Genomic DNA, 26,946 nt, shown 5'->3' with positions numbered 1-26,946 from the left:
TGGTAGTAATCCAGAGATTATTACCTTTTATTATTAGTAATCCAGAGATTATTACCGTTTTGCTTTGTTCAAATAATTAATTCTAAACAAAGTTAAACCACACGCAAAGGAAGGTTGTAAAATGAGGCCAGAGAAGGGGGGGATCATGTGACTGCTGTTGTAAATCACCAGAAGGACTCAGATGATTGATTACTGTTTTGTCATACCCTCTGTATCAGAATGTCTAATACGTATATAATGCCCTGAGTTTGTACCAAAGTTACTAAATCTCTGGACCTGCCCCAGAGTTGGAAGGTTCAGAGACTAGTCTCAGCTGAATAAAGAATCGATTTCAACAGCTACAAGCGTTTGAGTCAAGTTTTCTTGACTTTAGATTAACAAAAGAACTCAGTTTAACACAGTCAGCAAAGGAGATTGCCCACGGCAACCTTGACTGCCTAGTGACCCCACTCTACTGCACTACGAGTTCAAAAGAACCATGCCGACAATTTTTACTCGCGGAAAATTTTTCAGCATGCTTAAAATTTTTCCTCAAACAAAATGAAGCCGCGAGTATGCGGAAACTTCCCTCAAGCATGAAGGAGAGTTACAGTGACCTCCTAGAACCATGTGTCAAATATGCTGCGAGTTTATGTCGAGCGCACACTCTTCTAAACTCGCAAATTAGGTCCCCGCAGTGGGACAGGCCTTTCCAAACTCCAGCGACTGCAGGCCCAGAGCCATCAAACATTCCTCACTCCCAATCATCCCCGGGATCATTCTCGTAAACCTCCTCTGGACCCAACTGCAATGCCAGCACACCCTTCTTTAGAAATAGGGCCCAGAACGGCTCGAAATATTCCAAATGTGGCCTCACCAGGATCTTATAAAGCCTCAGCAGTACATCCTTGCTGTTATACAGGTCCCATCAAAATGAAAGCTAACATTACATTTTCCCTCCTTTCCGCCAACTCATCCTGCAAATTAACCATTTGGGAATCCTGCACCAGCACTCCCAAGTCCCTTTGCATCTTTTGATTTCTGAATCCTCTCCCCATTAGCAAGTAAAATAAGCTAAGAATTGCAGAAAACTGAGGGATCACGACCAACAACTTCAGATGTAAACAAAGCAAATAACTCTTTCGGGATTGAGAGATACTTCCTGAAAAATCTTGCGCCACAGGCAGCGTCATCAATTTCAAATGCACTCTCGTAATTTTGTCCGCATTAAAGGAGGTGCCGGATCATCGATTGTCCGGATTAAAGGAGGTCATCAGTTGCCAGAAAATCGGTGATGGGCCCGTACTAAAAAAAAATATGCTCCACCTTTGTCGACACAGAACCAAATTATGTTTAATCGTTCTACCTTTTCTTTGTTTGCAATTTTAATTTTCTAATTGTGATTGCAGAGGAACCTACATTCGGTTTAAGTAATATTGACCAGAACCGTCACCTATCCATGTTCTCCAGTGATCCTGCCTGGCCTGCTGAGTTACTCCAGCATTCTGTGTCCATTTTGGAAAACAGCATCTGCAGTTCCTTATCACAACATTTCTCTCTCCACATATATTACTGAAGTTGTTACTGCCAGTTTTTAATGTTGCCCGCTAATTTATTCTCACACTTTCAATCCCCTTGATCAATATTTTTTAGAAACGTAGAAAAATAGGTACAGGAGTAGGCCATTCGATCCTTTGAGCCAGCACAATTCAATATGATCATGGCTGATCATCCAAAATCACTACCCTGTTCCTGCTTTCTCCCCATATCCCTTGATTCCTTTAGACCTAAGAGCTAAACCTAACTCTTTCTTGAAAACATCCAGTGCCTCCACTGCCTTCGTGGCAGAGAATTCCACAGATTCACAACTCTCTGGGTGAAAAGGTTTTTGCTCATCTCAGTTCCAAATGACCTACCCCTTATTCTTAAACTGTGACCCCCTGGTTCTGTAAATCCTGGCCAGAACAGAGCTAAAATAAAGCAGAGGATTCATGCATCTGCAAGGCCTGTTAGACTTTTTCTGTGTAAGAAGTCACAAGCTGCAAGCTGGTGCCAGGAAGTCCAGGTCCCAGATCAACACATCAGATAAAGAGAAGGCCAAATGTCCTCGCAATTGATAATATGTATGAGGACTTTGCAGAGAAGCTCGAAGGTGTTGTAGATGCATGGGCTTGATTGGATTACTGCAAAGGGATTGTAAATAATGTAATAATGTTGCAAGACAGTTGCCCTGCTGTTTGGTGATTGGCCGAAGTGTGAAGCCCTGACTGAATTGTTTGTTCTACTAGGGTAAATGTTGCATTATTCAGTTAGCTGACTTCCTTCCAGAAGCTTCTGTAGAAACATTGTTTGGGACTCTTTGTAATTGGGTTGGGGGTGAGGAAATATTATATAATAGAACCGCTCGGATAGTGACTTTTATATAAGCTAGGTAATTTGCAAAAGAAAAGCTTAAGGTTTTCAGAAACATATGTCTCCTAAAGAAATAAAGTACAATGAAACATACACACAGGGAAAGATGAATCAAAGCATAGAGGCGCTGATCTGAACCTGCATAGCTTAATTTATTGCTTTGAGGCAATTATAACACTGGAGGAAATTGTATTTGTTATGATTTTGTGTTGAAGAATGGATAGCTGAATAGGGCCTCTCCTTGGGCCAGAGGTCATTGGCTCTTTCTCTATGGCACATTCTTGAGCTGTGAGGGTTATGCTGAGTTTGAGACGGAATTCAAGGCTGAGAGATAATAGACTCTGTAGTTAGCCTTGGCTATGCTCAAATATAATGAGGTTGTGATAAGGGATGGATGCTTGGAGAGGAAAATAATTAGAATTAAGTTGTATCCTGGCACTAAACACTTATTAATTAAGTTGACAAATTTACGACCCATGTATGCTTGGTTGGGAGATGTGTGTGGGTTTTGAACTTAGAAACTGTAAATTCGTCAAACTTATATAATTAATGTTTTAAATACTTAGGTAATAGTATTGTATCCAGCTTCAGGTTCCTGGAGGTCAACATCTCCGATGACCTCTCTTGGACCCACAATACCTCAACTCTGGTCAAGAAGGCTCACCAGCGCCTCTTCTTCCTGAGGAGACTAAAGAAGGTCCATCTGTCTCCTCAGATTCTGGTGAACTACTACCGCTGCACCATCGAGAGCATCCTTACCAACTGCATCACAGTATGGTGCAGCAACTGCTCTGTCTCCGACCGGAAAGCATTGCAGAAGGTGGTGAAAATTGCCCAACGCATCACCGGTTCCTCACTCCCCTCCATTGAGTCTGTCCAAAGCAAGCGTTGTCTGCAAAGGGCGCTCAGCATCGCCAAGGACTGCTCTCACCCCAACCACAGACTGTTTACCCTCCTACCATCCGGGAGGCGCTACAGGTCTCTCTGTTGCCGTACCAGCAGGTCCAGGAACAGCTTCTTCCCTGCGGCTGTTACATTACTCAACACTGTACCTCGGTGATTACCAATCACCCCCCCCCGGACACTCCTTCCACCAGGAAAAAATAATTGCACTACTATAACTGTATGCAGGTCAATATATTTATTTATTGCTCATATTCTATGTCGGGAGATGCATTTCGTTGTCTCTGTACTGTACACTGCACAAGGACAATAAAGTTTGAATCTGAATCTGAATCTGTAAACTGTGTAAAATTGTAATGAAACAATTTATGAAATGTATTGTCTTAGTAGGACTGTAAACATTAGACTTTGGTTAGATTTATAGAAATATCTTTCTTCTTCGTATGGAAAGTGTGTATGACTTGAGTGATCATTGCATTACATATGTATCTTATATTTTGAGGAGTGGTCATTGATAATTGACCCTACTGGGGTTTTGCTGTGTTGAAATAAAATAATTCTAAGCAAAGTTATACCACAGGCAAACGAAGGTTGTAATGAGGCCAGGGAAGGGGGATCATGTGACTGATGTTGTCAATCATCAGAAGGACTCAGATGATTGGTTACTGGCTTGTCATATCCTCTGAAATGTCTAATACCTATATAAATGCCATGAGTTTTATCAAAGTTACTCTTCTCTGGACCCGCCCCAGAGCATCCGCTCTGTGTTGGAAGGTTCAGAGACTAGTCTCAGCTGACTAAAGAATTGATTTCAACAGCTACAAGTGTTTGAGTCAAGTTGACTTTAGATTGACAAAAGAACCCAGTTTAACAGGGAAACTGTCAATAATACTTTAATATAAATCAATGTGTGTGATTGGCTTGTAAGAGGAACCACCTCTATGTAGTTCCGCCCCTCGTGGTGCGTTGACCTATAAAAGGTAGCCCCCACTTGGATCATAGTCGATCTTCTGGAAGGGCATTTGGGACTGTGTGACCTTTTGGTAGTGCCTGCTTGCACGAGGCTGAAGGTCTTGGCCAGGCAATGACAAGGATTGAACCCACGGTGGTTTAAGTATCATATAGGGGGATTTGTTGTTCGTTCAAAAACAAAGTTTAATAATCCAGTGCTTGACTCAGTGCTGTTTCTGAACTAGACTAAGGGGGGTAAGCTTTAGGAGCATATTTACAGCTCTGGAATCCCCCAACATTGGGAATGTTTTTCTTGCATCTACCCTGTGCAATCCTCCAATAATTCTATATGTTTCTATAAGACCCCCTCCCATTCTTCTAAATTCCAGCAAGTAAAAGCTCAGTCGATCTATTTTTTCATCATGTCAGTCCCGTTATCCCAGGAATGATCCTGGTGAACCTACGCTGCAATCCCTAAATAGCAATAATGTTCTTCCTCAAATTAGGAGACCAAAACTGCACACTATACTCCAGGTGTGGTCTCATCAGGGCCCTGTACAACTGCAGTAGGAGCTCCTTGCACCTAAACTCAAATCCTCTCACAATGAAGAAGAACCCAATGTCATTAGCTTTCTTCACTGCCTGCTGTACCTGCATGCTTACTTTCAGTGACTGATGTAGAAGCACACCCGGGTCTCTTTGCACCTCCCCTTTTCCTAATCTGATACCATTTAGATAATAACCCGCCTTCCTGTTCTTGCCACCAGTGGATAACCGCAAATTTATCCACATTATACTGTATCTGTCATGCTTCTGCCCACTCCCCCGACCTATCCATGTCATCCTGAAGCCTCACAGCATCGTAGCTCACACTGCCACCCAGCTTTGTGTCATCCGCAATGATGTCACATTTAATTCCCTTGTCTAAATCGTTAATATAAATTGTAAATATCTAGGGTCCCAGTACAGAGCCTTGCCGCATCCCACTAGTCACTGCCTGCCATTCTGAAATGGACCCGTTAATTCCTACTCTTTGCTTCCTGTCTGCCAACCAGTTCTCTATTCATGTCAATATCCTATCCCCAATACCATGTGCTCTAATTTTGCAACTAAACTCTTGTGTGGGGCCTTGTCAAAGGCTTTTCGAAAGTCCAGATACACACATCCACTGGCTCTCCCTTATCCGTTCTACTTGTTACATCCTCAAAAAATTCTAGAAGATTAGTCAAGCATGATTTCCCCTTCATAAATCCACGCTGACTTTGACCGATCCTGTCACTGCTTTCCAAATGCGCTGTTATAACATCTTTAACAATCGACTCAAGCATCTTCCCCACTACCGATTTCTCTCTCCCTTCTTTCTTAAATATTGGGGGTTACATTGGCTACCCTCCAGTCCACAGGAACTGATCGAGAGTTGAGAGAACATTGGAAAATGATCACCAATGCATCCAGGATTTCTAGGGCCTTTTTGGTTTTGTTCTTGTTGTAAGGCATGCATGCTAGTGTATGAAGATTTTAATAAGCACTTCTACATTTAAGATAAATTGCCATATTAGAGGAAAAATGTGTCTTCAATATACATGTCTCTCCCCACCCATGAAAACATTTTCAGCATTTAAGTGATACGTCATGCATTCTGCAGGTAGGTAGTTATAATCACATTGTTCTTATGTTAATCCTATGTGATATTCTTATGTTAATCTTATAATAAGATTGTTTTTATGTTAATCCTATATGATATTTTCTGTAATTTCAGATGTCGGCAGTGGGTCCAGAATACTCGTCGACAAGATCTCCGACACCGAACTAGGGAGTACTTGTCAAAGAACTGCCGTCATTGGTTAGCTGATATTCAAAACACTGCAACCCTGTATATCTCGCACACAAAACAATGTCATGTAAATCTTACCATGAATGACCAAAATAAAAGGTGTTATCCTTGTTTATGAATTTCGATGTTGATTTAAAATTGAGTGGGGTAGTGCATAATCCATAAATCACAATAAAAAGCCAAAATGTGCCTATGTTCCTTCCACAGCGCGGGGGGAATCTGGCCCGGGTTAGCACGGTTGAGCCGCCAGGGGTAAAGTTGCAGGGAGGGCAGGAGTGTTGAGAACGAGGGGGTCGGGGGATCATGCCAGCAACTCACTCAGTAGCTCGGGTGGCTGCGAGCAGCTGCCGGGACCGGACAGAGCAACTGCAGCTAGACCAGGGGCTCACAAGCGACCTGGGAGCTGCTGCTAGTCCCGGAGGGTCCTGGCCCCTATGCAAAAAAGGTTGCCGACCCCTGGACTAAACCAAACCCTTGATCCTGTCCCGCCAGCATTTGTGTTCATTTATATTTTATTCACAATATTAGGATTTCATAGAGGGAGAGAGAGAGATAGGTTGGATGAATGAATGAAAGAAAGGAAAAGGTTGCTCAACAAATAATTAGAGATCACAAGAAGGAAACAAGAGAATATATATATTTATGTGTGATATATTTATGTACGTATATGTCACACACACACACATATATATATATATGCCGGGCGGCTCAGTCACTCTGGCCGGGCAGCTCAGTCACTCAGTCTGTTGTGCGCTGAAGGGACTGGTTTCCAGAGGGCTAGTATGTACATGTGGACTGAATGGATTTTTGGACTTGCAGTTCAGTGAGTCATGGCAGGTGGGCTGGCAGTTCACTAAGTCATGGGTGGTGGGCTGGCACTTCAGTCACTTACAGCTGGTGGGCTGGCATTTCACTTACTCATGGCTGGTGGACTGGCAGCCCAGTCACTCATGGCTGGTGGTGGCAGTTCACTCAGTCACCCGTCCTCCCTTCACCCCCCACTCTGCTCCATGTCATTCCCCTCCCCCACATGCATTCAGTCCATCTCCCCTCAATCTCCCCCCCATGCACTCTTAGTGGCTCTCCGACAGCGCAACCATTCCTGCCTATTAGGTTACTATTGCGATGAAGAGCACGCAGGCATGGCAAGTGGAAAAAGGATTTAAAGGTTTAAAATGTGAATGACTTAAAATATAACAACAATTTAAATGTTAAAGATGAGATTTATTAACTTATTTTTTGTTGTGTCTCTTGCTGTGTTCTGCTGCTCACTGCCTCTTGATAACATTTTGCTTTTGATATTAAAAAAAGACAATTTTAATATAGAGAGATTAAGCGGTCAAATTTTAACAAAGAAAATCTGAGAATTTACCTCAAAAGTCATCATGGAGTGCAAGGAGAGTGCGGGCCGCAAGTCCAACCTCACAGCACACCAAGCCAATTTCACAGCATCACCAACACAACCACCAACACCCACGCAACCACCACCACCCACACAACCACCACCCACACAACCACCACCACCCACACAACCACCACCACCCACACAACCACCACCACCACCCACACCACCACCACCACCACACACCACACCACCACCACACACCACCCACACAACCACCACCACCCACAACCACACACACACACAGACACTCATACACACAGTCAAACACTCACACACATACACAGACTCACACATACACTCACCCACAGACACAGACACGCATGCACAGACAGATGACGTGCACACACACATTTTAGAAGCAATAGAGACCCTTTTTGCAAGCATTTTAGAACCAATAGACACTTGTTGCAAACATTTGAGAACCAATAGAGCCATTTTTTGTAAGCATTTTAGAACCAATAGAGACACTCTTTGCAAGCATTTTAGAACCAATAGATACACTCTTTGAAAGCATTTTAGAACCAATAGACACTCTTTGCAAGCATTTTTAAACCAATAGATACACGTTTTGCAAGCATTTTAGAACCAATAGAGACTTTTTGCAAGCAGTTTAGAACCAATAGAGGCTCCTTTTGCAAGCATTTTAGAACCAATGAGGACACTTTTTGCAAGCATTTTAGAGACACTTTTTGAAAGCATTTTAGAACCAATAGACACTTTCTGCATGCATTTTAGACCCAATAGACCCTTTCTGCATGCATTTTATAGCCAAAATAGACATTCTGCAGGTATTGCAGAACAATAGAGACACTTTTTGCAAACATTTGAGAACCAATAGACACTTTTTGCAACCATTTTAGAACCAAAAAAAGACATTTTCTGCGAGCATTTTAGAACCAATAGAGACACTCTTTGCAAGCATTTTAGAACCAATAGAGACACTCTGCAAGCATTTTAGAACCAATAGAGACACTCTGCAAGCATTTTAGAACCAATAGATACACTTTTTGCAAGCATTTTAAAACCAATAGACACTTTCTGCATGCATTTTAGAACCAATAGACACTTTCTGCATGCATTTTGGAGCCAAAAAAGAAATTCTGCTAGCATTGTAGAACCAATAGAGACACTTTTTGCAAACATTTTAGAACCAATAGACACTTTTTGCAGTTTAGAACTAAAAGAGACACTTTTTGCAAGTATTTTAGAACCATTAGACACTTTTTGCATGCATTTTAGAACCAAAAAAGACATTTTCTGCAAGCATTGTAGAACCAATAGACACTTTTTGCAAGCATTTTAGAACCAAAAGAGACACTTTCTGCAAACATTTTTGAACCAATAGACACTTTTTGCAAGCATTTTAGACCCAAAAGAGACTTTCTGCAAATGTTTTTGAACCCATAGATACTTTTTGCAAACATTTTAGAACCAATAGACACTTCTTGCAATCATTTTAGAACCAATACAAGCATTTTACACTTTTTGCAAGCATTTTAGAACCAATAGACACTTTTTGCAAACATTTTAGAACTAATAGGCACTTTTTGCATGCATTTTAGAACCAATAAGCACTTTTTGCATGCATTTTAGAACCACATTATGGGCACTCACAGTTGAGTAGACATGTGATCAGTGTTATTCACAGCTCAGAGAAACGTGACCCTCTGGCTTCCTCCATCTTGAAAAGATTGAGTGAGGCACACCACTTCCTGGTTTTATAGTCTCTCCCCCTCCCACCAGCAGGGGCAGCAGAGAGAATGGCATATCTTTTAAAAACATTAATATCTCTCTGATTTTTCATCGATGGGAAAAATACTCCGGTCCCAAAAGGTGGAGGAGGGCTCTGAGGGAAGTGGCCAAAAATGACGGCCGTAGATGGTGGCGTTCTTTTGGAAATCATGCCACAGTGTGCCAAAAGCGGTCAAGATCAGACTTTTAGTAATATAGATATATTATATAATATATATATATATTTTTGCGTTTATGGGTGCTTACAAGCAGTTGTGAACAATGGGATTAGATGAATTACAGAGTGCAAGTTTAATACAAAAATCAATTCAAACACAGGACATGAGCCATTTAAAAAGAAAAAACATTTAAAACATTAAAAACACGTAGACTGTTCCCCCGCAACGCTGATTACACTGCGAGAGGCATAACTGAAGTTGGGTCAGGTTACTGAAAAGGCGGAAGTTACGCTCCGTTGCGTACTACATGTCAGTTCATTGGATTTTGCAGGAGTGGTCTATCTTGCTCCGCTCTAAGATCTTCAGTTCCTCCCTCCCATTAGATCCTCGGTCCCCTAGTATTTCTGGGAGATTGTTTGTGTCTTCCATAGTGAAGACAGAACCAAAGTACTCGTTTAACTATTCTGCCATTTCCTTTTCTCATTATAAATTCACTTGTCTCCGATTGTAAGGGACCTACATTTGCCTTCACTAATCTTCTCCATTTTACATATCTAAGTAAGCTTTTAGAGTAAGTTTTTATATTCCCCGCAAGCTTTCTTTCATGCTCTTTCCCCCCCCTCTTAATTAACCCCTTTGTCCTCCTCTGTTGAGTTCTAAATTTCTCCCAGTCCTCCGGTTTGCTGCTTCCTCTGGCCAATTTATTTGCCTTTTCCTTGGATTTAACACTTTCTTCGATTTCCCTCGTTAGTCACGGTTGAGCCGCCTTCCCCGTTTTATATTTTCGCCAGAGAGGGATGAACAATTTTTGGAGTTCTTCCATGCGGTCTTTAAATCTTTGCCATTGCATCTCCACCGTCAACCCTTTAAGTAAAACCCAGGGGTACGATGGGTGCAGGGATTTTTTTTTTTTACAAAAGTAGTGTTTATGATTAGGAAATCACTGCCAACAGGGGAGAGGGAGAAGGAAATCAATCAGAACTTTCACAAGGGAATTAAACAGGCCTTTCAGGAAAATATTTTGTAAGGCCCTGAGGAAAGTACAAGGAATTGGGTTTGAATAGACAGCCCCGCTCGGACGAAGTGGCCTGAATGATTTCCATCTGTAACATAGACCTTATAGATACAGGCCCTTCAGCCCACCGAGTCTATACCGACCAGCGATCACCCTGTACACGAACACCATTCTACACACTAGGGACAATTTACAATTTTACCAAAGCCAATTAACCTACACACCTGCACGTCTTTGGAGTGTGGGATGAAACCGGAGCCCCCAGAGAAACCTTACACAGGTTACAGGGGGAAATGTACAATCTCCATACTGACAGCGCCCGTAGTCAGGATCGAACCCGGGTCCCTGGCCTAATGGGGGGTGGCTGCCGAACAGGCCTCTGCTCGTCCCCTGAAGACCGGGAGGATGGAGCCAGTGACAACGACGGACTCGACGAGGAGTAAGTCCGATGGGTGAGGGAACTCATGGCCATCAAGGTCGGCTACAGGAGGCACCAGGGGAGTGACACAGCATCAAAGGAAGGCAACGACTGGAGGCCCCGCAGCAGCCTGGGGCTCACCTGGATCGGGCACCGCTCATAAGACCTAGAGCGCGGACTGGACTTTGAAAACGGCGCCAAGACATAGCACCGGGCTCGGTAGCTTATTTCTTTACACTTTGCTAATCAAGGATGTGTTTAAGTATGGGAATACTGTACTGGACTCCATGCAAGAATAGAATTTCACTGTGCCCCTCAGACCACAATGCTTGTATCATCAGCAAACTTTGAGATCCTACTTTGAAGAATTTGAAGAAATTAAGAAGATCTTAATTTGAAGAAAGGTCTTGACCTGAAACATCACCTATTTCCTTTGCTCCATAGATGCTGCCTCACCCGCTGAGTTTCTCCAGCATTTTTGTCTTCCTTCGATTTTTCCAGCATCTGCAGTTCTTGAACTTGGATCTTACTCTTGGTGGAGAGTCCAATTGCAGCAGAGTAAGCAACAAGGACTTTGAACTCTTATTGTTTGATACCCAAATAATTATGGATAGGACAGGTTTGGAAGTACATGGGGCAAACGCATGCAGGTAGGACTAGTGTGGGTGGGACATGTTGGCCTGTGTGGGCAAGTTGGGCCAAAGGGCCCATTTCCACACTGTATCATTCTATGATTCTAATCTGTCCCTACCACGTTCAGTTACAATTTTGCTATATTCTGCACAAATTCTAATAATTTTTTAGGTAATAATCCTGATCTCTAGATTTCATGTTTATCCTAGCAACGTTTCAGATGTACACATAGAGCATAGATGAGCACCACACTGCCCATGCCAAATATGGAGCAAATATAAACTAATCTGCTCTGCCGGAACATGAGCCATATCCAACTTGCCCAGCGCAAATAGAGGAACAGCACCTCATATTTTGCTTAGGCAGCTTACACCCCAGCAGTATGAACACTGACTTCTCTAACTCTTGCTTTCCTTCTGTCTCTCTGTCCATCCCTCCCCCTTCCCAGTTCTCCGACTAGTCTTACTGTCTCCAACTACATTTTATCTGTTTGCTTTGTTACCTTCTCCCAACTACCAATGATCTATTTATTCTACGTTTCCTTTGATCTCCATTCCCTTTATCCTGTTTTCACACCTAAACACTTCCTTATCTATGTACCTCCCTCTCCCGACATCAGTCTGAAGAAGGGTCTCAACCCGAAATGTCACCCATTCCGTCTCTCCAGAGATGTTGCCTAAAAGCATCTTAAATGCCACCTTTGCCTAGCTGAGTTACTCCAGCATTTTGTACCTATCTTCCATCCATATTCACATTCCTATTGAATATTCTTATTGAAGGAAAGATACAATCATCTGATGTAATGCATTACATTTCCTTCCATTTGTTTTTTATATATAACAACAAAGATACCGTCACCCACCCACCCTGAACACGCCTTGGCATCTCATGTGTTCACAATACAACATATCACAAATGCACTTTGACAGCAATACTTCTACCTTTCATGGTGCAGGCCCATACATACCCACAACATGTCAGATGGTTCAGAATACACTAATTCATTATTCACATTCCTAAAAGCATCTTAAACGCCACCTTTGTATCTGTCTCCACCTCTAACCCAAGCAGCAGGTTGGAATGTCATTAGCTGCGGAACTTGGAGTAAGTTATTAAGCTCAGCAGGTCAGACAACATCTCTGGAGAAAAGGAATAGGTGACCTTTCGGGTCGAGACCCTTGTTCATCAGAGTGAAGAAGGGTCTCAAACCGAAACATCACCTATTCCTTTTCTCCAGAGATGCTGTCTGACCCGCTGAGTTACTCCAGCATTTTGTGACTATCTTCGGTTTAAACCAGCATCTGCAGTTCCTTCCTTTACATTATATCTCCAGCATTTTGTGTCTACCTGAAATAGGTGAGTCTGCTGATCTGTCGGACTGGCGCCGACGATGGCTGTCACGGTGCACTGCTCCTTGCTGTTTTGTCTGTGTTTGTTCGTTTGTGTCGTCTGTAAAAATCCCACAAAGATCACTTTCATGAGGAGCGGAGCGGGCGATGCCTTATCTGGGTCGCCGCGCTGGAGCTCCGGTGAGCTGTGACTGAGATCAACACCTCTGGGCTGCGGGTATGCGGAGCGGAGCGGGCGGCGCCGACTCTAACATCGGGAGCTTGGGAGCTCCAAACCGGCGCGGCCTTGTCGGCTTCGGAAGCCGCGGTCCCCAGTTTGGAAGCGGCCGTTCCAGGTGGCCCAGCCGCTGAGAGGACTCTCCCGACGCCGGGGCAACACCAACCGGCCAGAACGGCCAGGAACATCGGGCCTCCGTAGAGGCAATAGTGGTGGCCTCAATAGGCCTGACTTTGGGAGAACTGGAGATGGGGACTGGACAGTGTGCCTTCCCCCACAGTGGTAACCATTGTGGGGGGATGATTTTTTTGTGTGTAAGTTAATATGTTAGTCTGTGTCCAAGATGGCTGTCGGAAGGGAGAGTGTACGCTGGCGCGGTTTAGCTGCCGCTGCTCTCTCTTCACATTGTGTTTTTGATTTTGTGTCTTTGGAGCGATTTCTGTCTTTAATTTGTGTATTGGTGATGTCGTTATTATTTATTTTACTCCGACTATATGTTTTTTCTCTCTTGTTAATTTCTGTAAGGTGTCCTTGAGACTTTGAAAGGCGCCCGCAAATAAAATTTATTATTATTATTATTATTATTAACATCAGATATACGGTACCTACAAACATTGTTTCGAATTTCTTTCACTTGCTGGATTATTTGGACATACTTGTCAGCGGGGCTGTTCCACATAAGGTCTTGAGATGGAGAAGGACTCTGGAGCACTCACCCGACTCCAGCGACGAGGTTTTCGCACACCGCCCCCGAGTATATTCCTTGCAAATCTACGTTCTCTCAACAACAATGAGGACGAACTGCAACTCCTGTGCCAAACAAACAAGGACTTCTCTCGAGCTGCTGCCTTGTGCTTCACCGAGACATGGCTGTGTGAGTCGACTCCGGACAATGCGCTGCAACTGGCTGGCTTTCAACTACACAGAGCGGACCGCGAAGCAGAGGCAGCGGGGAAATCAAGAGGCGGTGGAATATGTTTCTACACTAACCAGGGCTGGTGCAGCGACAACTTCTGTTCTCCTAATCTGGAATCTTTTTGTATCATTTGCAAACCCTTCTATTCTCGCTGGAGTTTACATCCACCCTCCCTTGGTTTACAGCAGAACTCAGACAGCTCGGCCAGACTATAGATTAGGCCGACAGGAGCAGGGATGCAGGCCAATACAAGCTGAGAAAAGGAATCAGAGTTGCCAAGGAAAGTTACTCTGAGAAGTTGAGGAGCAAGTTCTCAGCTAATGACTCAACTTCAATGTGGAAGGGCTTGCAAGAAATCACCAGCTATAAGATCACCTTGGACAATCGTCAGCTGACCAACGACCTGAACAAGTTCTACTGCAGGTTCGATCAACAGAAACATAACCCCGGTACCCCATCCCACCTCCCCAATCACCACTTCACACCTACTTACAGCAAAGACTGGACCCTAACTACACATCACTCCCCATTCACCACTTCACACCCACTTACAGCCTGACTCCAATCTGCCAAGACTGGGCCCTCGTCCACTACCCACCCGCTCCTTGCTGCCCAACATCAATCTGGCCACTTCTCCATCACTAACAATAGCAATTGAGGAGGTGGAGAAGCTATTCAGGAGAGAGAAAAGCCCAAAATCTCCAGGACCGGACAATGTTTCCCCCTCTACCCTCAAGCTCTGTGCCGAACAACTGGCAACGGTCTACACAGATATTTTAGTCGGTCCCTGCAAACCAGCACAGTCCCTGCCTGCCTCAGAGTCTCCACTATTGTCCCTAGACCCAAAAAGCCAAGGATTATTGGTCTTAATGACTACAGGCCTGTCACACTGACCTCTGCAGCCATGAAGACCCTTGAAAGACATGTTGGCCCACCTGAAAAATATCACAAACCCCCTGCTGAGTTTGCATTTCCGGACCAATAGATCAGTGGATGACGCAGTCAACCTAGGCCTGCACTTCATCCTCCAGCACCTAGACTGCCAGGGGACCGATGCAAGGATTTTGTTTGTGGATTTTAGCTCTGCATTCAACACCATTGTGCCAGAGCTACTACACTCCAAACTCTCCCAGTAGACTGCCGGAACCCCTCTGTCAATTAATCACCAATTTCCTGACAGACAGGAAGCAGCATGTGAGGCTGGGAAAGCACATCTCGGACCCGCTGACCCTCAGCATAGGAGTATCGCAAGGCTGCGTACTCTATCCCATCCTCTAATCTCTCTACACCAATCCTCCACAAACTCCTCTGTCAAGCTTCTCAAGTTTGCGGATGACACAACCCTGATTGGACTGATCCAGGATGGGGAGGAATCTGCCTACAGACAGGAAGTGACACAGCTGACGTCCTGGTGCCATCGCAACAATCTGGAGCTCAATGCTCTTAAGACAGTGGAATTATTTGTAGTCTTTAGTAGAGCTCCTCCTCCCCACCCCACTCACCATCAACAACACCAGTCACATCTCTGGATTAATTTAAGTTCCTTGGAACCATCATCTCCAGGGACCTTAAATGGGGGGCCACAGTCCACAGTCAAAAAGGCCCAACAGAGGATGTACTTCCTGCGGTAGATGAGGAAACACAATCTGCCACTGGCAATGATGGTCCAATTCTATGCGGCCATCATAGAGTCTGTCCTCACCTTCTCCATCATGGTCTGGTTTGGCTCAGCCACCAAGTGTGACATTCGGAGGCTGGAAGGGCCAGGAAGCGAGCGGGTAAGATTATCTCTGACCCGTCTCACCCTGGCCACAAACTCTTTGAAGCACTTCCCTCTGGAAGGCAACTCCGGACTGTCAAAGTCGCCACAGCCAGACATAAAAACAGCTTTTTCCATGAGCAGTAGCTCTACTCAACAACCAAAAGTCTGTAGCCTCCTTTTGCTCTGGTATTTTATTTCATTCTTCACATGTTTAAATTATAATGTTTTATTATTAATTGTTTGCTGTATATCGTGTTGTTACTTGCGAGCAAAGCACCAAGGCAAATTCTTTGTATGTACATACTTGGCTAATAAAATCTATTCAATTCAATTAAGTTCAATATTGATCTCGTGCATTGTTGGCAATAAACAGTGGTTTAAAAGAATTTCTGTCTCTTCGGATGGCAGTGACTAATTCAAAGCAGATAATGAAAAGCCACCGCAATCATCTTGCAATTACGGATGGAAGTCACTAATATCATAGAGGCTGGGCAGGACTGGGGTGGAGCTGCCTAAGGCTTGTTAAGGGTCTGTCCTACCTACGCCATTTTTTCGGCGATTTGCCGGCACCAGTCATAATCGCAGCAGGTTGTGGAAAATTTTCATCACATTGAAAATCCAGCGGCGACCAGAAAAAGGTACGACTCTTTGGGCGACTACTCACCACCAAACAGGCATCACCCCGACTGGATTTTCAATGTGTTGGAAATTTTCCGCAACCTGCGCGTAAATGGGACAGGCCGTTTACGCACCCTACCATTGCAGGGTTTCAAAACCCTGAATCTTGCCAGCAGCTTACCTGGAAAAACTGCCGGCCTGTAGCATTCAACTAATTATAACTGGAGAACCACCCATCTGGTGTCCTATCTCATTCCAATCACCCATTAGTTCACCTGGCATTAAAGTGGCATGGCTCTTCAACCTAGATATAGAGTGGATGGAGAGAGGATGTTTCCACTAGTGGGAGAGTCTCGGACCAGAGGTCATAGCCTTAGAATTAAAGGATGCTCCAATCACGAGGTTAATTCCCGGGATGGCAGGACTGTCCTATGTTGAAAGAATGGAACAACTGTTCTGGTGTAACAATTCACCTAAAACTTAACTGTACAAAGGCTATTAAGCTTGAGGACCTCAACAAAAAAAAAATCTTATACAATCCCAAGGACGGCATCTTGCCACGTAGACAAAACATAGAGATAGCCTGACAAACACTCGACGATTTGTCCAGCTGCTGTTTTAAAGTTGTAGATGAAAACTTTCCAGTGACTGCAACAGAAATTGCAGGAGAAACAGAAAAACACTGTGCTGAAGTGGGTCTATGAACAGATATTGAACAGTTGGTCTGAAATCAATAGTGAATTGAACTCAGTTCTGAACTCAGAGCTGAAGGCTTTCCATAATCGACACCATGAATTATCATGTGAGCAGGTTTGTAGAGTGACCTGGGTTACAGAGTGGTTGTACCGCAGTCTTTGAGAAACAAAATTATGAATGAACTTCATGCAGAACATCCTGGCATAGTAAGCATGAAGTCAATTGCCAGAGGTTTTGTGTATTGGCCTGGTATTGAGTGACATTGAGTCACTGGTGAGCAAATGTAGCGTCTGCCAAAAGTCTGGAATAAACCACCAAAAACACCACTGCAACCCTGGTCATGGCCAAAGAGACTTTTTCAGAGAGTTCATGTAGATTTTTGTGAAAAGGTTAATAATGATCACTTTCTGGTGCTAGTAGATAGTCATTCCAAATGGATTGAGGTTAAGCATATGGGGTCAAGCACTACCACTGAGCGTACCATAGATGAGTTGAGATCCATTTTTGCATGCCATGGTTTACCAGAAGAACTTGTTTCTGATAACGGGCCTCAGTTACGTTCAGAACGGTTCAAAGAGTTCATGCAACGGAATGGTGTAAAACACACACTTGTTCCCCCATACCAACCAGCCTCCAACGGGGCGGCGGAAAGGTCTGTTAGAGTTGTCAAAGATGCCCTCAAGAAACAGGTTTTGCAGGGTGGTTCAAAGCTCAGCATGACATCGTTTGGCTGATGTCTTGCTGAAGTACAGAACCACACAACAACAGGTTACTCACCTGCAGAATTGTTGATGAAGAGAATACACAGAAGTCTAGTTCAACCCAATTTGACTTTGAGAGTTGACCAAAAACGGTTGTCAAAAACGCCATTTTTACACCCACAAACAGGAGAGGTACTTCAAGCCAGATGAGCAGGTTTGTGTTCTCAGTCCTCCCAACAAGTCCAGTCGAGACAAATGGGATGTTGGGAAAATAGTGGAAGTGTGTGGAACAAAAAGATACTTGGTTGAAGTTGGGTTACCATCAATGGCAGTGCAGTGGAGTCTGTGAAAAGCACCAAGTTCCTGGGAGTGCACATCACAAATGATCAGACATGGTCCACCAACACCATCTCCCTAGTTAAGAAGGCACAGCAACGCCTCCACTTCCTTCGACGGATGAGGAGAGCTGACCTCCCCCCCTCTGCCCTCACGACCTTTTACAGGGGTGCCATTGAGAGCATTCTTACCAGCAGTCTCTCAGTCTGGTATGGCAGTTGCTCTGCTGCTGACCAGAAGCCCCTACAGAGAGTGGTGAGGACAGCGGAGAAGATCACCAGATCACCCCAACCAGCAATCCAGGACCTATACCCATCTCGCTGTCGCAAGAGAGCAAGCAATATTATCAAAGACACCACTCACCCAGCACACAAACTGTTCACCCTCCTACCTTCCGGTAAGCGCTACTGCAGCATGCGGAGCAAAACCACCAGATTCAAAAACAGCTTTTTCCCTCAGGCCATCAGACTACTCAACACACTTAAGTAAATCCCATGAACAGTACCCAAACAAAGACAACAAACTGTGAAAATAACTTTGGCTCAATGTCTCCAGTACGGAATTTGCACTTTTTCTATATTGCACCTTTCATTGTTGCACCCTGTTTAAAATACCTCAAAAGGTTTTGCTACATTTTGGCATATTGTGAATATTTTAATATTTTAAATAATGTATGTCTATTGTCTATTTTTATTGATATGTTGTGTCTGTGTTTTTAATATTACTTGCACATTTGGAGTATGGGGAAACGTAATTTCGATCCTATGTGTAACTACTGTTGCATAATTGAATTGACAATAAAGTTACTTTGACTTTGACTTTAGACTTTGAGAAAGGATCAAAAGTTGATCAAATGATTCCAGCCAAAGATGAACCAAAAACTGAGAATGAAGTCCTAATGCCTGAGTTTTTATCTGAAAGTGAGTTGGAAGAGACCACTGTGATTGAAACACAAAGTTCAGTTAGTACAGACAAAGAAACAGATTCCTCTGGTCAAAGTCAGGGTACTAAAACAGAGTCAAACAAGCCTACAGTTGAGTCAACACCTAAACCTGTTACACTTATTACTGTTAAACGATCAGGCAGGATCCGTAAACCAGTAGTCAGGTTAGGTTTGTAAGTTAAATAAATCACTGCATAAGTAAAACAAAAATGTGTTGATATGTAAAATAAATATATTATGTTATCATTTAGAATTTCATGAAAACTGGTTTAAATCAAGTATCACAACAACAAAATTGTAACCGAGTACTTAGATTTTTAATACTTAAAAAAAGGAGAGTTGGTTTTCAATATAAGCAGGGAATGTTGGGTAATAAATCTCTCTCTCATGATCCAGGCAACCAGTGTGTAAGTTGTTATTCATTCTGACGTCCGGAATATAACAAAGGCTAAGCAACAGTTCGGGTCGGGACCCTTCTTCAGTACTAGTGTGAACAGGCCGATAGTCAGTGTGGACTAGGTGAGCTGAAGGGTCCGTTTCGATGCTGTATCTTAAAACTAAATTAATGATTAGAGACACATCTAGTATCGCTATAAGTATAAGAACTGTGCACAATAACAAAGATGTGATTCTATTGCCTGATATGCCTGTCCATAGCGGGTCAGCCTTACAGCACCAGAGACCTGGGTTTGATCCTGATTTTGGGTGCTATCTGTGGAGTTTACACATTCTTCCAGTAAACATGTAGGATTCCTCTGGGTGTTCCAGTTTCTTCCCAAGTTCCAAAGACTTCCAGGTGTGTAGGTTAATTGGCCTCTGTAAAATTGCCCCTAGAGTGTAAGGATTGGAAGCCAAAGTGGGATAACATGGAACTGGCTTGAACGTGTGAACGCTGTGGCCTTGGTGAGCAGAGAGCTTGAAATCTCACAGGTCTTCTCAGATATATTCAAGGACACCATGGGAAGCTAGAGAAGAAATGGCAGGTGCCCTGACTGAGATGTATGAATCATCATTAGACATTGGCGAAGTGCCGGATGGACTGGAGGGTGACTAATGTTGTACCTCTATTTAATACGGGATCCAAGTTTTGATGAGTTTTTGAAGAGGTAATCAAAAAGATTAAAGAGAGAAAGGCAGTAGATGTTGTCTATATGGACATAGAAAATAGGTGCAGGAGGAGGCCATTTGGCCCAGCAAGGCCTTTGATAAGGTTCCACATGGTAGGCTGCTCTGGAAGGTTAGATCACATGGAAGATTATAAGACCTTGGGCATTGGACAGAATTAGGCCATTTGGACCATCAAGTCTGCTCCATTAAAGCAGAAGCAAGCAGTGAGAAGGAAGCAGAGGGTGGTAGTGGAAGGTTGTTTTGGGGATTACAAAGCCTGTGCCTGAGGGATAGATGCTGGGCCAATTGATATTTGTGGCTTATATCAACAATTTAGATGAGAACTTACAAGGCATGATTAGTAAGTTTGCACTAAAGTATGTGTTATTGTAGACAGCGAAATGGTTATCAAAAATAATAGCAGGATCTTGATCAGCTGGGCAAGTGGGCTGAAGAATGGCTGATGGAGGTTAATGCAGATAAGAGTGAGGTTGTATGTTACATTTTGGGAAATCAAACCAGGGCAGGACATTCACATTGAATTGTAGAGCCCTGGAGAGTGATGTGGAGCTGAAGAATCTAGGGGTACAAGTGCACAGTTCCTTTAATGCAGATAGATGGTAAAGAAGGCTTTTGGTATATTGGCCTTTATCTGCAATGTTTTTAAGTTTAGAGCCGGGACATTATGATATAGTTGATCCAAGACGTTGGAGTGGCCACAATTGGAGTATTATCTTATGTTTTGGTCATCCTGCTACTGGAAGAATGTCATTCAGCTGGAGAGCAGAGAAGATTTACAAGGATGTTTCCACAATTTGATGACCTGAGCTATGGGGAGAAGTTGGGCAAGCTGGGACTTTATTCCTTGGAGTGCAGGAGGCTAAGGGGTGATCCTATGGCTATGTATAAAATCATGAGGAGAATAGACAGGGTGAATGCTGGGAGTATTTTGCCTCGGGTAGGAGAATAAAGAACCAGAGGACATGGGTGTAAGGTGAGAAAGGACAGATTTAATAGGGACTTGAAGGACAAGTTTTACCCCTTAGGTATAAGGTTACTATGGAACTAGCTGCCAGAGGAAGTAGTTGAGGCAGGTACTATAACAGGGAACATAAAAGGCTTAGAGGAATGTGGGCCAAATGGGAACAGAGACTTGGAGATGGGGCATCTTGGTCTACATGGTCAAGTTGGGCTGAAAGGCCCGCTTCCATACCGTATGACTCTATGAAGCGATGCCCATTGGGAGGGTGGATGGAAGAGTCGTGTGGCCACAAACAGCACGGCTTTGCAACGTGAGAAAAACTGATGCGAACAAACCCATTTGAAACCCGTCCGCTTAGCATCACCGTCACTATGGTGAGCTGCAACCAAAGATTTCACCAGAGGTCACTTATTTTCCAACCCCTAAACACCAGAGGAAAATCTGCGGCTGCAGCAACTCACAAAATCCAATCTGCATGTACATTCAAAGCAAGCAGCTTTGAAGCCGATTCTGCCATTGCAAGGCAGTGGAGGCCAACTCACTGGATGTTTTCAAGAGAGTTAGATTTAGCTCTTAGGGCTAAAGTAATCCAGGGATATGGGGAAAAAGCAGGAACGAGGTACTGATTTTAGATGATCAGCCATGATCATATTGAATGGCAGTGCTGGCTCTAAGGCCTACTCCTGCACCTATTTTTCCATGTTTGCTCAAACAATAGTGGAAGGGGGAACAAGAAAAACACACACGTATACAGCCAGGGAGAGGAGCAGAAGTAATGCAGAGGCTTAAAGGTACACAAAAAAGCTGGAGAAACTCAGCGGGTGTAGCAGCATCTATGGAGCGAAGGAAATAGGCGACGTTTCGGGCCGAAACCCTTCTTCAGACTGATCGGGGGTGGGGGTAGGCGGGGACAAGAAAAGGAAAAAGGAGGAGGAGCCCGAAGGCTGGGGGATGGGAGGAGACAGCAGGGGGACTGAGGAAGGGGAGGAGACAGCAAGGACTAACAAAATTGGGAGAATTCGATGTTCATGCCCCCAGGATGCAGACTCCCCAAACGGAATATGAGGTGCTGTTCCTCCAATTTCTGGTGCTGCTCGCTGTGGCCATGGAGGAGACCCAGGACAGAGAGGTTGGAGACGGAGTGGGAGGGGGAGTTGAAGTGCTGAGCCACCGGGTGGTCAGCTTGGTTATTGCGGACCGAGCGGAGGTGTTCGGCGAAACGATCGCCCAACCTCCGCTTGGTCTCACCAATATAGATCTGCTGACATCTAGAGCAGCGGATGCAATAGATGAGGTTGGAAGAGATGCAGGTAAACCTCTGTCGCACCTGGAACGATTGCTTGGGTCCTTGAACGGAGTCGAGGGGGGAGGTAAAGGGCCAAGTGTTGCATCTCTTGCGGTTGCAAGGGAAAGTGCCCAGGGAGGGGGTGGTACGAGAGGGAAGGGAAGAATTGACAAGGGAGTTATGGAGGGAGCGGTCTTTGCGGAAGGCAGATATGGGGGGAGATGGGAAGATGTGGCGAGTGGTGGGGTCACGTTGGAGGTGGCGAAACTGATGGAGGATTACTTTTTGTATGTGACGGCTGGTGGGGTGAAAGGCAGAGGCTTGTTGCAAATAACAGGGGGACTTGGGCCAATTCTGCCTATCCCAGACACAAAATGCTGGAGTAACTCAGTGGCAGCATCTTTGGAGAGAAGGAATGGGTGACATTTCAGGTTGAGATCCTTCTTCTGATTGCCATTGCAAGAGTCGTTTACTCAAACAATAGTCGAAAGGGGGATGAAAAGAGGAAAAACACACAGGGAGAGGAAAGTACTACAGAGGCTTGCTGCAAATAACATAAGGACTTGGCCCACTTCTGCCTTTAAAGACTCGTTTGCTCAAAAATAGTGGAAGGGGGAGAGGGAAAAACTCGCAGACAGGAAGAGGGAGGGAAGCAGTGCAGAGGCTTGCTGTAAATAACAGGAAGATTTTGGCCGATTCTGCCATTGTACGTCTGCTCTAACGGTGGGAAGAGGAAAATAGGGAAAACACACACATACAGAGGGAGAGGAAGCGAAGTAATGCAAGAGGTTTGCTGCAAATAACACAAGGACTTGGCCCACTTCTGCCACTGCACGACTCGACTGCTCAAACAATAGTGGAAAGGGGAGGAAAATAAGGAAAAGAGACAGAAAAGAAGGAAAAACAGACAGACAGGCAAGCAGCAGCAGCTCAGGCAGAAGGGGCCAGACGCATTGTCATCACGTGGAGGGAGGGGAGGGGAATAGAGGAACGGGCACTGCAGCAGATTCGTCCTCACATACACGCTGGCACCAACCAGCGACCCGAGAGGCCGGTCACTGAGGCAAAAGGACGGAGAGATCCAGCTCGACACACACAGTGTATCCTTTCCACAGACTTGCAACAATGTTGTCAGCAGCAACAACTCCCTGCCCCAAAACACCCACCCGCAGGCCTCGCATTTTAACCCCAGTTACATTCCTCGGATTCTTTCCCTCTGCTAATCAGTGTGGGGAGGAAGGAGCAGAGAGAGGGGAAAAAAAAACACACAGACATGAAGGAAGCAGCCACAAAGAGGCCAGACATTTTGAAGCTCCAGCCCCCACACACCGACGAAATGTTTTCTTTTAGATGCAAAGACGGAACGTAACGCGACTATGCAGTTTTTCCTTGGGCGGACGGGACGGCGTTCCTGTATTAAAGACGGTGCAAAGATGAGAAAGCGTGAAATGGAAGAGAGAGAATTGCAATCTCTTTTTTTTTACCTGCAGTTTCTGACGCCGCCTCACGCATTCATTTTAGCTCGCGCAGGAAAATCCACCCAGAACCCCGGGGCCTCACGCAGACGGGAAGCGGGAGCGGGGGGCACGGCGCATGCGCGGCCGCGCACGGCACGCTGGGGGTTGTAGTTCCATATTACATGGCAGAGGAGCCAACATAAGATTCAGATTCAGATTCAATTTTAATTGTCATTGTCAGTGTACAGTACAGAGACAACGAAATGCATTTAGCATCTCCCTTGAAGAGCGACATAGCAAACGATTTGAATTAAAAATAATAATAATAAGTGTCCGGGGGGGTGGCGATTGGCAGTCACCGAGGTACGTTGTTGAGTAGAGTGACAGCCGCCGGAAAGAAGCTGTTCCTCGACCTGCTGGTTCGGCAACGGAGAGACCTGTAGCGCCTCCCGGATGGTAGGAGGGTAAACAGTCCATGGTTGGGGTGAGAGCAGTCCTTGGCGATGCTGAGCGCCCTCCACAGACAGCGCTTGCTTTGGACAGACTCAATGGAGGGGAGCGTGGAACCAGTGATGCGTTGGGCAATTTTCACCACCCTCTGCAATGCCTTCCGGTCGGAGACAGAGCAGTTGCCATACCATACTGTGATGCAGTAAGTTTTAATCAATAAGTTTTAAGATGCACAAAGATTTTCCAGCATCTGCAGTTCCTTCTTAAACACATACGTTTTAATGTTTGTGTGGGGAAGAAAGATTTAATAGTAACATTTTAGAGGAATAGAGATACAGATTATTTCCCAGAGTATGGGGAATCGAGCACAGGAGGCCATAGGTTTAAGGTGAAGGGGGAAATATTTAATAGGAATCTGAGGGGTAACTTTTGGTGGGTGTATGGAGGTAGTTGAGGCAGGTACTATCACAATGTTTAAGAAATATTTTGACAGGGTTAGAGGGATATGGGCCAAGTGCAGGCAGATGGGACTAGTGTCGATGGGACATGTTGGTCAGTGTGGGCAAGTTGGGCCTGTTTCCATGCTGTAAGACTCGATAGCTATGTCATGTTCATAAGTCATAGGAGCAGAATTGGGCCATCGGGTCTACTCCGCCATTCAATCAACTTTCCCTCTCAACACAATTCTTCTGCCTTCTCCCCGACAGCTTTACTAATCAAGAATCTGTTAATCTCCAGTTTAAAAATACCCAGTGACTTTTCCTCCACTGCCGTCTGTGACAATAAATTCCACGGATTCACCATCCTCTGACTAAAGAAATCCCTCTCATCTTCCTAAAGGAACGTCCTTTAATTCTGAGGCTTTGACCTCTAGTCCTAGACTCTCCCACTAGTGGAAACATCCTCTCCACTTCCACTCTATTCAAGTCTTTCACTATTCGAACGTACAACCCTCCTTTCATTCTGCAGAAACCCAACATTATTATCAAACCCGCTGGCAAGCGAGTCTGTCGGGCTGGCCTCTACCGCGCTGAGGTAGACACCTCTTCCTACTTATCCTTGGACCATGACCCCACAGATGAGCACCAGGCCATAATCTCACACACCATTTCAGATTTTATCACTTCTAAACTCAGTCTGAAGAAGGATCTTGACCGGAAAATGTTACCCATTCCATCTATCCAGATAGGCTGCCTGTCCTCCAGCATTTTGTGCCAAGGTAAGTTTTAAGGTGAGAGGAGGAAAGATTTAATGGGAGTCCAAGAGGTAACATTTTCACACAAAGGGTGGTGGGTATATGGAACGAGCTGCTGGAGGATGTAATTGAGGCAGGTACTAAAGGCAGGGATGTTTAAGAAACATTTAGGTGGAACTAGTGTAGGCGGGACATCTTGGTGTGGGAAAGTTGGGCCGAAGGGCCTGTTTCCACGCTGTAAAACTCCGTGACTATAAGTTCATGTCATAGGAGTAGAATTAGGCCAATTGGCCCATCAAGTCCACTCTACCATTCAATCATGAGCAATGATCATAAAGCCTGCTCTATGATCTTTGATCATGACTGATATACCATTCCCTCTCAACCCCATTATTCTGCCTTGTTCCAGTAACCTTGACAGCTTTACTAATGAAGAATCTGTCAAATACGCCTTAAAAATACCCAAAGACTTGGTCTCTACTGCCGTCTGTCACAATGAATTCTACCGATTCACCGCCCTCTGACTCCAGAAATTCTTCCTCTTCTCCCTTCTAAAGATACATCCTTTTAAGAGTCAAGAGTGTTTTCTTGTCATCTGTCCCAGATAGAATGATGAAATTCTTACTTGCAGCAGCACAACAGAATATTTAAACATAGTATTCTGTAAACAGTCCTAGATTTTCCCACTAGTGGAATGATCCTCTCCATAAGGTCATATGTGATAGGAGTAGAATTAGGCAATTTGGCCAATCAAGTCTATTGAGCCATTCAATCATGGCTGATCAACCTCTCCCTCTTAACCCCATTCTCCTGCCTTCTCCCCATAACCTCTGACACCTGCACAAATCAAGAATCTATCTCTGCATTAAAAAAATGTACTGACTTGGCCTCCACAGCCTTCTGTGGCAAAGAATTCCACAGATCCCCCACCCTCTGACTAAAGAAATGTCTCCCCATCTCCTTCCAAAAAGAACGTCCTTTAATTCTGAGGCTATGACCTCTAGTCCTAGACTCTCCCACTAGTGGAAACACCCTCTCCACATCCACTCAATCCAAGCCTTTCACTATTCTGTATATTTCAATGAGGACCCCCTCATTCTTCTAAACTCCAAAGAGTACAGGCCCAGTGCTGACAAACGCTCTTCTTCACTCACTCCTGGGATCATTCTTGGAAACCTCCTCTGGACTCTCTCCAGAGCCAGCACATCCTTCCTCAGATATGGGGCCAAACTTGCTCACAATATTCCAAATATGGCCTTACCAGTGCCTTATAGAGCCTCAACATTACATCCCTGTTTTTGTATCCAAGCCCTTTTGAAATAAATTCTAGCAATTAGTTTACTTTCATTATTCAACTTGCAGAGTAACTTTTTGGGAATCACCCAAGTCCCTTTGCACCTCTGATTTCTGGATTCTCTCCCCATTTAGAAAATAGTCTATGCCTTTACTCCTTCAACCAAAATGCATGACTC

General features: G+C 44.5%; 1 protein-coding gene across 1 annotated transcript in view; it reads right to left on the bottom strand.

Annotated features, from left to right (window-relative positions):
- Positions 1-23,965, bottom strand: part of LOC129711365 (spindlin-1-like) — a 130,075-nt gene extending 106,110 nt beyond the window's left edge. The window contains exon 1 of the mRNA XM_055658977.1: positions 23,857-23,965. The gene's annotated coding sequence lies outside the window, so the exon portion shown is untranslated. The remainder of the gene's footprint in view (positions 1-23,856) is intronic.
- Positions 23,966-26,946: the final 2,981 nt, after the last annotated feature.

Source organism: Leucoraja erinacea, chromosome 29, assembly GCF_028641065.1.
Source record: "Leucoraja erinacea ecotype New England chromosome 29, Leri_hhj_1, whole genome shotgun sequence".
Taxonomy (NCBI): Eukaryota; Metazoa; Chordata; class Chondrichthyes; order Rajiformes; family Rajidae; genus Leucoraja; species Leucoraja erinaceus.
Note: the sequence above shows the minus strand (reverse complement) of the source record. Positions and strands in the feature narration are given on the sequence as shown.